This window comes from Eucalyptus grandis, chromosome 8 (genome assembly GCF_016545825.1).
Source record: "Eucalyptus grandis isolate ANBG69807.140 chromosome 8, ASM1654582v1, whole genome shotgun sequence".
NCBI classification, from domain to species: Eukaryota; Viridiplantae; Streptophyta; class Magnoliopsida; order Myrtales; family Myrtaceae; genus Eucalyptus; species Eucalyptus grandis.
Window position 1 is genome coordinate 21879701 of NC_052619.1, and position 15204 is coordinate 21894904.

Below are 15204 nucleotides of genomic sequence, written 5' to 3' on the forward strand. Positions count from 1 at the left end.
AAAGCCATTTTTAACCATTGGTCATTAAGGCGTATTCTCAAAATACCTATATCTACAATTGTGGCAATAGGCGTGTCATTTGGTAATACACAAATTTGTCTAGTATTAGTAGATAAAATGATTTCTTTCACTTTTGAATCCCAAACAGTTTGATTAGGGGTTACTAACAAAGATTTAAGGTCATTTCTTCAATTTACTCTTCATTTCTAAGTTCGTTATTACGGGTAGTTCCTACAAATGATTGGACTAATGACGTATACAATACTTGAATTCTCGATGTAGATGCTACCTAATTGGTTCTCATCCTTCATAGAATGGGTACCTCGATTTAATAATTATACATGTTATTGTTAGAAAGATATCCTAGAATAATTATAATTCGTATATAATTATATTGAGTGCATCTAAGTGGCTATATATATATATATATATATATATATTAAAATAATAAGTGCAAGGAATGGATAATTAAATAAATGAGACTTATTCTTGTTTATCTTTCTACATGAAATATACATCTATACAAATACCTGGTTTTTGTTTTCTTTTCCCTGGTTCTTTTTTGGTTGTTCTTTCTTTTCCCAAGTTGCATCGGTGGCCTTTTGTAGTGTCCGTGAACGTTTTTCATTTTCGTAGTTCTGTTTTTTTTTTTTTTTTTTCCATCCATTTTATTGCGAAGAGAATTGGGTTTTTTGGGGAAGGGCCTGCATCAAGTATGGTTATTAAATTGAGCAAACTAGTAAAGGCCAATTTTGTCCGATCAGAGCTGATGTGGAGGAATCCAAAATACAAGAGGATCCGTAGAAGAAGGATGATTATGTTCTTTCCTCCCAAACAAGAAAGCGAAAACAACAAAGGGGAACAAAAAGGAGAATCGAGAAAAGCCTTCTTTCTTGGCTTTAATGGGTGAGTGGACACAGATTCTTTTTGCTGCCTTTCTTCCTTAAGAGAGGAGGAATGTGGTATTTGCATGGAGATGAGTAGAGGGTTGTATTGCCGCATTGCAATCATTCTATGTGCATGGAGTGTTATTGTAATTGGCAAGTCATTTCATGTTAAAGAGAATTCGGAATTGTCAATAGAGTATTAATTACTAGATAGAGTATCGATTGGATGTTGTTATTACAGGTGAGAATAAGTGAGAATTGTAGACACGATATCAAGCACCTTGGATGGCGCTTCTCCATGCTGTCCATGAGCCAAATGATTGTCTAATCTCTTCAAATGAGAGATAAATGATTGTCTAATCTCTTCAAATGAGTCCATTTGAAGAGATTAGACAATCATTTGGCTCATGGACAGCATGGAGCAGCGCAATCCGGGTGCTTGATATCGTGTCTACGATTCTCAATTATTCTCACCTGTGATGACGATGTCCAATCGATACTCTATCTAGTAATTTTGAACATCTCAATTAAATATTAAATGTTAGTGGAGTCTCCTCATCTGTGATGATGATGTCCGGTTGACACTCTATCTAGGAATGTTGAATATCTCAATTAAATATTGGTGAATTTGTAATCATTGATTATCATGTATCAATTTTATGTTGCTTGGTGTTTGCTCTTTTATCGTAAAATAGGTCATTCAATTTATCATGTGTTTTAAGAAGAATGATGCAATAGTTTCTCTATGTGAAAAAGGTATCTTTGCTAGCAATGACTGGACTTAGGAAATACAATCTTTGTGATGAAATATATATTCTTTAGTCGTTCTTTGTCCTTTTCAAATGTCAATCATTTTAGGCATATCTGGAGAGTATATCAAAGCAAATTTGAAAAAGAAAATTTCAACTAACTTCTGCAAAAGAAGGTGCTATGGAGTTTGGGTTGATAATTGATGGAAAGTCCTAGAAATTTGCTCTTAACAAGAATTTGGAGGACTTGTTTCTGGATCTTGCAATCAATTGTGCTTCCGTGTTATATGTTGTCGATCCTCAGCCAAGCAGAAAGCTCTTGTAAGTACCGGGTTTACCCGGTTCCCGGTCCGACCCACCCGGAAAACAGGGTCGGGAACCGTTCCGGTTAAAACTGGGCCGGGAACTGTTCCCAAACGCAGACTGTTTAAACCGGTCCGGAACCGGTTCCGAGGGATTACCCACCCGAACCGTTCCCGCCCGTTTGGGAACCGGTTGGAGAACCGGTTTTTACGCCTAAAGCAAACCCTAATTTTATTTCTTTCTTTACCTGCAGAGGGCCAGAGGCGCAGACGCAGAGAACCAGACTCTCCCGGTTCACCTCGCGCTCGCACCACCGCTGCCAAGCTCCTCCTCCTCCCCCGCCCCGCCGCCCGCCGTCACCGTCACCGTCGTCGCCACCCCGACAACCTCCACCTACTCGACCCCTTCCTCGCCTCCTCCTCCTCGCTCCGGCCTCTCGTCTTGCCTTCCCCAGAGCCCCCCGCCGCGGGTGCGCTTCGTCGCCAAAGTCCGCGCCCTCCGCGACCTCCACCTCCCGCTCCTCTCCGACTTCTTCCTCGGGTGGACCCACCGCTTCGCCCGCGACCGCGGCGTCCCGCGAGTCGTCTTCTCGCCGTCCGGCGCGTTCGGGCTCTCCATCGCCTTCGCCCTATGGCGGGACCTCCTCCGGCTCGACGAGGAGTCGACGATCTCGTTCGCGAAGCTGCCGGACTGCCCTCGCTTCCCGAAATCACGAAGCTGCTAACCCCGCCAAGCTCGCACCCGAGCGCCGACGCCTCCGTTCAATCTCGCCATTCCACCTCCCCGCTTTCCTCTCCGAACCGCAACCGGCAAAGGCCTTTTTTCTCGTTCCGCCGCCTTCAACTTCGCTGCCTTGTACTCCCCTTGACTCACGGGTCGCGGCTTCGTCATCGTCTTTAAATCAGGTAACGTCTGATTCTTTGCTGCTATGCGTTGGTTTGATTGTAGTTGGAACCAAAGTTCAACCTTCTGCGTTCAACCTTCTGTGTCGGGCTTGAATGAACTGGGTCATTTGATTTCGAATCATTGGCATTTGAGTCAGTCCACGAGTCTAGAATTGGATCAGTAAAATCTACTCCTCAAATCGTCGGCCATAAATCTGTTTGATAAAATGCCCCTAAGGCATGATTGAGAAATGATACATGATATTATCATATCTTATAACTTGTTAACATATTTTCTCAATTGATTGCCAAACTACGCATACTGTTAAGAAAAGTTAGAGACGGCGCATATGCAGTCGCTCACGCGCAGCACACGTTCGCACAAACTGGGGAGTCAGAGTTGAAGGATTCCTTCCTAATTTCCCGGTGCAAGTTAGGAATTTTAATTCTGGGATGCGAAACCGAACATTTTTTTACAGACAAACAACTCAGGACAAGTGTTAGTGACAACGTAACCCCATGGCCAGCCAGTTCGGATCACGACACAATCTCTCTGTCTTGGAAGCAAAACAGAACAGCTGTTGCTTGTTATTAGTACTATGCACACAGAGGAAGAGGAAGAGCCCTCTGCCAAAGGCCCAAGTTTGGGCATTTTGTAATTTTAGGGTGATGAGGCGCTTTTTTTTGTCCCCTTTTCTGATCTGATATGAGTATTAAAGATCTTATGTATACTGACCTGTTGGTGAAGCTGAATGACACCAAATTTGTTTGTTTGATCTATGTAGTTTACAAGTTTAATCATGCAAAATTCCTCTTAATAGTTAACCATCGTTAGTTAAGACTCTTCAGCTTCTGATCTTATTAAATCCTAGAGTATGGATTATTGTTGATTTTTCTTTATATATGAATTTTAGGTTTTTGTCAGAGATTTTGTACCATCCGAAGAAGGAGAAGAAGATCGAGCACATGAAGGACAATGTTGATATGTGATCAGCCAAAAATTGTATTACAACTAGTTAATTGGCTAAATTGCTAGCTTGTATATTACTGGAATATGAGAAACTCGATGTATTTTGTGGGATATGGGGATGCGAGATGGTCGAATTATATACTTGGTTGTTTTTTTCAAGAGGAGTCCAAATTTTATACATGTTCCCAATGAGTTTGGTCGAAGGACGTGCTTGGTCCGACCTTTTTGTTTAAGCGGATAACTTATCTAGAATTGTTTTTCTAAGGTTAATTTTTATGCAAAACAGGGTCCAATGAAAACAGGGTCAACCCTGTTCCCGGACCGGAAAAACAGGGTGGGCCGGAACAGGTCCAATGAAAATGGGGGTAGGGAATGGGGGTCCAAAAAGCGAGAACCGATTATAACGGGAGTAGGAACAAGGTCCAGTGTCTAGACCCTACCCACCCCCTGACCCGCTCACCCCTAACTATTACTGCAACTTTCATACTATTTGGCTTAATAAAATAAGAATAATCTCTCAGACATATAATAGAAAAATGCAAGTTACTAGATTGGTAAAACTGAAACTTTGGTGAAACAACGTTATTAGTTGGTTATCAGTTGGTGATGGTGCACATGATGTTAGTGTGCTTCAAGAGGCCGACATGAGAGTTGGCATTACTGGTGTGGAAGGGATGCACGTGTGCTTCAAGGCACGTATGCCTTTGGGCACATGTTTGGAGTTTCAAGCCCTCAACTAGAATAATTTTTTGAAGCTTTACCGTAGTATTGGTTTCTTGCTTCATATGACAATGCAACAATGTCAAATCCGGGAAAATCACCAACACTAATTTAGATTTGAGATGGCAATTCAGCAATGAAACATGGTCATTCTTTTGATGACGAAATTTGTCATATGTCAAATCAATTTCTTACCTAGCTTTTGAGGAAGGTGAGATGGACTCAGATCATCATATGTAGTAACAAACATGTTAAATATGTCTCGAGTTTAAGCCCGAAGCGAAAAGCCGAATTTTGAAATAAATTGAAATAAAGAAAGATTTGTGTATTTGGAAGTTTGGCCTGAAATAGGAAAGTCCAAACATGGACTTGGACTTGGACGTGCGAACCAAGACAAAAGAAAAAAAAGGGAGGGGTTCTTTACCTGCAGCGTCCGTCACCGAAAAAGGAATCAATCGGTGGGGCCAAGGTCAAACCTTTGACCGTGGGGGCACACACGCGCACACACACGTATATATACGAGGATTCACTTTCTTCTTTTGGGGAGTGTGCGTGGGACGGCCGAAAGTCATTGCGAGAAAACCCTACGAAGCCGCAGAGGTTCGACGATCCAAGAAGCCGCACATTCACCGATCAACAAAGTCACGTGAAGCTCGAAGAGATATGTGATTTCATGTGTACGCAAACCAGGCGTACGTAGAGTATTGTATTTTGAGCTTGAACGCGTGGTAATTTTGTGCCGTGACTTGGGTTTGGATTAAATTGGGGTTTGGGAAACACCGAGAGAGTGTTTGAGTGACTTGAATATGTAATCTCCTTGTATCGCTTGATCTATAATGAAATATGATGCTGCTCTCCTCGTGGACGTAGGCTTTTACGACTAAACCACGTAAATCTGGTGTCTGGTTTATTTTTCTTCTTCCGTCTATATTTTGTTCGATCGCTCGCCTTAATCGCAACAAAACATATGATCAATAAATGCATGATATGGCATACACTGCATCATTTAAAGTTGCATCTCAATCTTAGATATGTAGTAATCTACAGGTTGTAGAAAGAGAAAGAAAATAGATAATCAAGTCACACCGTTTCTCAAGAGGTTGGTTTAACCAAAAAAATAAAATAAAATGAACATGCATAGTGCTCAAAAGCCTAATGCTAACTTATGCTTGAGCTTTTTCTTACACACGCATATCTTTAGATATCATTTGAATAACATGTGTTTTGTCGACAGTTATCCAATATCATACCATTATCTTGTGTCGTCAGGGAGAAAATCAAGTAAGATGAAAGTATGCATTTCTCACCATGCCTAAGAAAAATAACATTGCTTGTCGCCTGACATTTGTTGGGGAGCACATCGGACATATAACAACAGTTGCTATAGTCTGCTAATACAATGATAAAAGCCCACATGAACGGATACAAAAAGTTGATCCTTGCTATACCCATGATGTTGCATTTAAAGCTTAAGCTTCAAGCATTACCCCTTGGAGTGGAAACTAGTAAAATTCACCTATTACGAAGGGTGCCTCACCTTTCTTGGCATTCATTCTTACACTCCTTTGGAGCTGATTTTCTAGGGTAGAGTAAAATTCAACCATTACGAAGGGCGCCTCACCTTTCTTGGCATTCATCCTTACACTCCTTTGGAGCTGATTTTGAGAGAGAGAGAGAGAGAGAGAGAGAGAGAGCAAAGAATTGGTATTACAGGGTGGCTGATGGCAAGGTGTTAATAGGAAGCCAATTCAACCATTCAACACATATTGTTCTCATAAGGTTGAGGATATTGCGGTGGATTTGGTACTTAAATATATATAATCCAATAGCGTGAAAGAATCAATGTACTTGAGCCAACTTAGAGGGGAAACTCTTTTCGTATGGGCCACACGTATGTAGGACTTAATTCCAAGGACGCAGTAAATTAGTAAGATTTGGGGTGCCAAGTCTATGCCATGTCCAAACCTTAGCAATACTGTCATGTTCTGAATGGATGCACGGCCAACTTGAGCGAAAATTCCTTATGGGATAGATAAGCAACTTTTTCTCCTTTTGGATTTCCGGAACGACTCCAGCAATCCCAATCAATGACTTAGAGGTATTTAAGATGGGCACTAGCCAAAACACTCGTGAGAAAACTATTTAGAACAGTGATTTCGGCATTCCTTACACTAGCACTTAAAATCTAAGAAACTCAATTGGAAAAGTTCCGTTCCATATTGGAACGGCACATCCTCTTTCATGGAAACTAAGGAGTAGCTTAGAACTTACTTGAGCCTTTTCTTTGTAGTAGCTTCAACAACCCAATCGCCAATACAGTTAAGATCGGACCCTTTAGGACGTAGATACACCTAGCAGCCTTTTCATTGTTGACATGAGCAAACTTAACTGGACCAATCATTTATGACAGCAAAAGTTACATTATTGTTTCATTACCTTCGTTACAACCGATATGATGGGATTTGCACCAACAAGATCACTTACACGACACAGAAAACTGCCGTCGAAGTCAACAATGTCAACCTGGAGCGATCAGCGGGAAACAAGAATAGTCGTTTTCACCCACCAACAATGTGTAATACTTTTGTCTCACTTGATTGGTTCAAGATTGACCAAACAAATCGAGCAAGAAAATCCAAATTGGAAACAGGATTGTTTGCGGAGCTCTTGGTTGAATCTTGTGAAAAATGCCAGCACAACAATTTGATGATGAGAGCTTTCTCGCCATGCAAGTGAGATAACTTGTTTCTCAGCTCTTGGGCAGTAACAAATTGCTTGCCACCAGAACAACCACCATTTCCACCTACGGCGGTTATCATGCGGCCATGAAACGGGAGCCTTGGGGAGCTTCTCTCTTCTTGTTCTTGTTCTTCTTCTCGGTGTCTTTCAGTTTAACCTCTTTCATTGCGAGCCTCGCGGTGTCAATGGACTGCTGGCGGTATTGGGGATGCGGTTCATGGTGCCTTTGGGTTCAGGTCCGGGTCCGGCGAGCTCAGGTGGGGAGATGAGGGTATGACATGTGAATGGTGAAGACTCTGGAATGAAGGATGGTAAGATGGTGAGGGAGAGGGAGGGGAAAGATGAATGCGGAGAGAGGATCTTGGGCGCCATTGACTGATGAGAGTCCCGAGAAATGTTTTGGTTTACCGCAAGACCTTCATAGGAAAATAAAATTGAAAAGGAACACGGAAATCTTAGCTACAGACTCTAGTTATACAAATGCCGCATTTCCGTATAAAAATTTACTCTCATAATAGTCCAAACTCACCCGCCGCATTTTACATACAAGATTTGCTGTTGGAAGATCTAGCTAGTTTGCTGCATCCGATTTCATAAGGTCTTTCAGCTGATCTCTTGGGGTTGAAAAACACTTCCGGAAGGTAGAGAACACGGCAGGTGCTGGCATTGATAAGGCAAAAAGCACATCACTTAAGTACTCGATGTCAACTGACAGCTGTTGGGCTCCACGATCTGTCAAATAATGTATTCCTCGCAACTGCTCCATGAAAGGGGCCGTGGCGCATTCAGCAACCTTCCAACAACAAATAACAAGGGGTTCAGAAAGGGTTGATTCATCGCTAATCATTAGGCTTAGTTATTTCCACCAGGGGATAAAAAATGGGAGTTTTAGAGAGGAAACTAACTCCAAGTCAGGGTTCTCAATAAGAACCACCTAAGGCCTTTCAATTCCTAGTGAAGAAGCCTAGACAGATTTTTCATTTACTCAATAACCAAGTGAAAACCAAGTTAGTAAATTGCTGAACCGCAATTCAAATCGCCTAGGTTTAATCCCCTAAAAATAAATGGAGGCATAAAATCTCCAACTTCGTTATTTTGTCACCAAGCAAATGGCCTATCTGATGTCTCAACAGGCCCTTACATATCCATCCCTTGTTAATGTCCAAAACCCAGCTCTTGTTTTATTTAACTAATCAAGGATTCTACGCATCCAGAATAGAAGTGGCAAGACTTTGCGTGAATCACCTTGAAAATCCACTCAATTGCGAAGAACTACACTTCATCATTGCTGGCATCACCACTAAAGATGGCCTCTGCAAGTGGCTCCAACTGTTGGGGTAAAGTAAGAAGATATTCGTCAATACTTGTCATATAGGGCTGTGGATATGAATTGAATGTTGGTAGGGGAAAAGCATTTGGTCCTGAAAGATGGTAGTTCCACGAGATAGGTTGATAGAGAGAATCCGCAACTTTCACGCATATTAGCTTTTCCGGTGAAAATGATTTTTATCCCTGGCCCTCAAAGCAAACCTATTTAAGATGGTATTCCATTGAACTTTCGTGGATTCAAGACAAGTTTTGCTGGGAGCTATTCTTAGAGCATTGCATTATTCAAGTTTATGAACAATGGAGCTTCAGTGTGTCGACTCCAAATTTATGAACAGTTTCTTATTTTAATTGGTCAAAACTCTCGTCATACGTTTGAGTTGGACCAAAACCTTTTTTCCAGGTTGAGCATCACATGTGATGATTCAGTAGGGAGAAACTTGCTAAGTCTGTTTAGAACTCTATTAGGTTAGATAGTTTGTCAAAAACAGCTGCCTTTTATTATAAACAGGAATTTAGAGTCAACAATAGTTGTTGAGGCCTTCTTTGTAATTCTAAGTAGTTGTTAATAGTTTCTAAGTTGTAACTATTCAAGTGATCTTAGATTAATAGTATTTTGTAATTTACTGTATTTAAATGACCCGCTTCTACTAAAAATTCAGGTGTTAATCTCTTTTTCGGTTACTTCTTATAAATTCATCTTTTATGATACAATTCACAAAAAAGTTTTATTATAACACGCCAATCCTAAGCTCATAGAGTGTCACGCCCCGATCCTCGGGCACGTGCACATCCTTCTATTTGGTCGATTTTATAATGCGATATCTCAGGACAATGTATCGCCGACCCTTTCATTTTTAAGCACATGCGAAAGCAGTTAAAATCCCCATACAATAAAACGATGGGATAGAAAAGCAGGGCCATATTTTTCATATTGAAATTTATAACCAAACTTTTATACAAACCATAAATCACTTCATAACTATTCACATCAAAAAGGAGATCTCAAAAGAAGATAGGATCTCAATCCATCCAGACCGTACTCAAGGCCCCTCTCGGGACTATCTTCTTCTTCCAAAAATCCTTCTCTTCAGATCTCACCTCCGAGTTCTCCTTCTCGGATTCCTCCTCCATAGCTCTTCAGCGGGGTCCTGAAATGGTTTTCCCCAAACTGGGATGAGACTACGTCTCAGCGAGTTCTACCCCACTAAGCCCGATTAGTAAACCAATATACTAAAGGCTGCCTAAACACGCATAGGACAATGGGACTTACCTTGGCCTCCGATCCCACCTCGCAAGTCAGTATAATTCACAATGAACACCCATTCACTTCAAACAAATCGAACCAACGATTACATGTCATACAAATCAATCCCCCGCTGTGGGATATTTAAAAGCTAGGCCACGTGTATTCTCCAGACGACCTTCCAAGTCTCCGAGTCACGTGCCTCGAACCTTGGGCCCACGTGCATTCTCTAAGGCGACCTCTTCGCCAAGGTGATACATCAAGTCACCGAGCCACGTGCCCTTTTAGATGCATGCACTTAGTCACGAGCTCCATCAATGCTCTCGGGCGTCGATTCGCCAAGGTGACGTACAAAGTGAACACTTTACTATGCTCTCGGGCGTCTTTTTTTCGCCAAGGTGATACACGATCACAGAGCCAACGTAAACAATTCAATATGCTCTCGGGCGTCTTTTTCGCCAAGGTGATACACGATCACAGAGCCAACATAAACAATTCAATATGCTCGGGCGTCTTTTTCGCCAAGGTGATACACCTGATCACAGAGCCAACGTAAACAATTCAATATGCTCTTGGGCATCTTTTTTCGCCAAGGTGATACACAGATCACGAGCCAACGTAAACAATTCAATATAATCAACCACTAAACTCACATGCATTTTCCAGGTGATATTCCAATTCACCGAGCCCACGTGCTTCCTTTCGTGTGATAACCAATACCCAACGATTTCTCAATCAATTAATTAAATCAACTCAACAAAGCATTATAAATGCTAAATAACACACTTGGCCAATTCAATCTCAATCAATTCCAATCAAATTAGGGTAAATCCCTAAAATATCACAATTTATTCAATTCCATACAACGTGGAGCTCAAATAAATAAACGGATTGCGCCACAACGATCGGCACGAGATTTCGGTTGTCGGCCATCAAAATCTTAATTTCCGAAAAATAATTACTTTATTTATTAATTTCGAAAATTAAATAATTATTATAAAAATTCAATTTAGCTCAAAATAAAGCCCGATTACATAAACGGACTTCACCACGGTCATCAAGCACAATATTCCGATCCCTGCCATCTCAGTTGAATTTTCGGAAAATAAATAATTATTTAATTTAATTCCGAAAGTTAATATTTAAATATTAAAAAAATCCACTTAGGCCCGAAAAGCCTAATTGGAGCCCACTAAGGGTCGGGAAAAATCTCGAGGCACTTCCAATAATTAGTAGACCGCGTCTACTTGTTAATTGCTCAATCAATTTATCTAAATCACATCACAATTGACTAATAATTGCTAATTTATTTAAATCTAACAACCTAAACATAATTAATTAAAACTAAACCAACCTTAAGCATAATTAGCCAACTAATCCAGGATTAGTGAGATTACTCACCAAATCGCGCGCAAATCGGACCAATCCGACGGCGGCGACGCGAGGAACGATTGTTCCCAAAGCACGGCTCGGGTTCGGGGCCGGGAAACGGCCCAAAAGCGGGCCCGAAGATGCTGGAAACCCCACTCCGTGGGTCCGCCGGACGGAGCCGATCCGGGCTGCTCCGGCGGCTAGGCGGCGAGGGAAGCGGCGGAGGGCGAGGGGGTGCGGGGAGGTCCCATGGCGGCTAGGCGGTGGCGGAGGTGGCCGGGACGGTGGCTGGTCGGTGCGGAATGGGGCGAAACAGGGCGATTCGCGTGGAGGGAGGAGCGGCGGCGGCGGGGCGGACGACGGCGAGCGGGCGCGGCGTGGGCGTGCGGTGCGGTGCGGGTGCGCGGCAAGACGGGCGGCTGCCGCTGTCTTCGTGCGCTCGCGGCTTCCGCTCGAGCTTTTTGCTTTCTGGTTTTTGCTTGCTCGAGCGTGCGGAAGAAGAAGAAAGAAAGAGAGAGAGAGAGAGAGAGAGAGAGAGAGAGGAGAGGATGAGGATTGACCGGTCAAAATGAGGAGAGAGGAGAGAGAGAAGTCGGTGGGGGAAAAGGGGGAAAGTTGTCCGCACGGATGGGGGAAGGAAAAGGGGAGAGGAGAGAGAGAAAGAAAGAAAAAAGAAAGAAAAGAAAAGAGAGGGAGAGAGAGGAAAAGAAAATACATATTCACTTATTTCAATTTTCATTTTCTTTTCCTTTCCTTTCTATTTTCTTTTTTGGGTTTCAATTTTTCTTCCGATAATTTCTTTATTGAAATTTTTTTAACCCGTCAATAAATTGACGAGCGATGAGACAGGATCCTTAAAATAAGAATTATGACGCGCTTAAAATTCGATTCCCGAAATCGAGTTCAATTTCGTGGTTAAAACCAATCGACGTGATTTTAGCTCAATCCAACCAATTAGGTAGCTTTTAGGGATTTTACAAACATACATCCCTTAACGGCTTCACCTAATAGGTACGTCGACGAAATGCCCATTTCACTTTATCGAAACGGGTCGAATTTCGTGGATGTCACAACTCTTCCTCTTATAAAAATTTCGTCCCTTGAAATTTAAACCATTACCCTTTGTTCAAAAGGCGGGGGTACAACCTGCCTCATCGATTCTTCGCCTCCCAAGTCGCTCCTTCAAAGGCCGTGGTGTTGCTGCACCACTTTGACCAACGGGATGGTCTTTGTACGCGTAACTTGCTCTTTACTATCGACAACTGACCGGGCTTTCAACGTATGACACACGGTCATCCACGTCCACCTCGAAATTGAGCACGTGGATCGAGTCGACTCGTACTTCTTAACATCGACATGTGAAAGACGTCATGCACTTGCGTCAATCTTGGCGGCAACGCAAGACGATACGCTAGGTTTCCGATTCTTTCAAGAATCTCAAACGGACCTACGTACCTCGGACTCGCTTGCCTTTCTTACCAAAGCGAAGTTCCCCTCATTGGTGACACTTTAAAAAACGTGATCACCAACTTGGAATTCCAAAGACCTTCGACGCTTATCTCGCATAACTTTTCTCGCCCGCTCTCGCGCCGTCTTCAACTGCCTCTCGATCACGCCACGGCATCTACCGATTGGCACAACCAACTCGGGCCCGTTATCTTCCTTTCTCCGACTTCATCCCAACACACTAGAGTTAAATGCTCGCATACAACGTTTCAAATGGAGCCATCTTAATGCTCTGCTGATAACTATTGTTGTAGGCGAATTCCACCAAATGAAGCCGATCCTCTCAACTTCCTTTGAAGTCTATTACACACGCTCTCAGCATGTCTTCAAGAGTCTGAATTGTCCTTTCGGACCGGCCATCCGTCCGAGGATGATACGCGCGTACTTGCATCGAAGCTTTGTACCTAAAGCACTCGCAAGCTCTTCCAAAAAGCAAAAAGAAATCTTGGATCTCTATCGGATGTTATCGAATCGGCACTCCATGCATACGAACCACCCGACGCACATACAGTGCAACGTGTCTATCTAGACTCGGTCCTTTCGAACCGCAATGAAGTGAGCCGACTTTGTCGGCACAGCCGACTACTACCCAAATCGAATCATTTCCCTTTGACTCCTTGGTAGTCCGCCACGAAGTCCATCGTGATATGCTCCCATTTCCACTGGGGATCGCGAGAGGCTGCGAAATCCTCCCGCTTGCAATGCCGAGCTTTTACTTGCGACAAGTCAAACACTTGGCCACATGCTTGGCGATGTCCGCCTTCATACCTGACCACCAGTAGTGTTGACGTAAATTCTGATACATCTTAGTGCTTCCAGGATGAACGCTGTAATTGCTACGATGTGCTTCAGATAAAATTTCTTCTCTAAGCTCAACATCGTCAGGTACCACCAAACGTCCTTGGAACCTTAGAGTCCCATCATCAGAAACTTGAAAATCAGCTTTTCTTTTGTCAGTATCCTCTTGAAGAATTTTCTGTACGTCTGGATCTGTCGGTTGAAGTTCTTTGATTCTGACTTGGACATCCGGTTCAATTCTGAGGATGGCCATAAAACTCGAGAGGTGGCCTACCTCGAATTTGAATTCCGAATCTCGAGCTCTCTCAATTAAGTTCCACTCCTTAACCAAGATTTGCGCTATTGAAGACTTCCTACTCAATGCATCGGAACCTTATTTGCCTTTCCCCGGTGATATAAAATATCACAGCTCATAATCCTTCAACAATTCCATCCATCGACGCTGTCTCATGTTCAACTCCTTCGAGAGAACAAATACTTGAGACTCGATGGTCCGTGAAGATCCAAACTTTTCTCCACACAAGTAGTGCCTCCAAATCTTCAACGCAAATATGATGGCTGCGAGTTCTAAGTCATGCGTTGGGTAATTCAATTCATGAGGTCTCAATCACTGGAAACGTATGCAACAACTCGCCATGTTGCATCGCAAGACAACCCAATCCCCTGAATGACACATCACTATAGATCTCGAATCCTCTGGGACCAGATGGAATCGTCAACACAGGTGCGGTAGTCAGCTTTTCCTTCAACTCTTGGAAACTACGCTCGCACTTGTCTGACCATACATATTTCTCTTCTTTCTTCAGGAGCTTTGTCAGAGGCGACGCTATCGATGAGAACCCTTCCACAAACCGTCTGTAATAACTCCGCTAACCCCGTAAAACTTCGATCTCTCACATCGATGTCGGTCTCAGCCACTTGATCACGGCTTCTATCTTGCTCGGGTCGACGGAGATTCCTTCTCCGGAAATCACATTACCTAAGAACGCAACACGAGTCAACCAAAACTCGCATTTGCTATACTTAGCATACAAACATGAGCTCTTAAGGTCCAAGCACTAATCTCGATGATTCTCATGCTCTTCATTACTTCTCGAATAGACTAAGATATGATCAATGAACACAATCACAAATTGATCCAGATATTCCTTGAACACTCGTTCATCAAATCCATAAATGCAACTGGAGCATTCTCAATCCGAACGCATCACCGTAAACTCGTAATGACCATACCGGCACGGTAAATGCCGACTTAGGAATATCCTCCTTCCGAATCCTTAGCCGATGATATCCGTCCTCAAATCGATCTTCGAGAATATTGACGCCCCTTGCAGTTGATCAAACAAGTCATCTATCCCGGCAATGGATACTTGTTCTTGATCGTTACCGATTGAGCCAGCCGATAGTCGATGCACAAACGCAACGAACCATCTTTCTTCTTAACAAATAGAACTGGTGCTCCCTAAGGTGATGCACTAGGACGAATAAATCCCTTATCCAGTAACTCTTGCATTTGCACCTTCAGTTCTTTCAACTCAGATAACGCCATTCGGTAAGGTGCCTTTGAGATCGGTTCTGTCCCTAGTGCTAGCTCAATTACAAATTCAATCTCTCTTTCTAGCGGTAATCTTGGCAATTCTTTTGGAAAGACATCTGGAAACTCCTGTACCACTGCAATATCTTCCATTTTCAACTCTTCAACTCC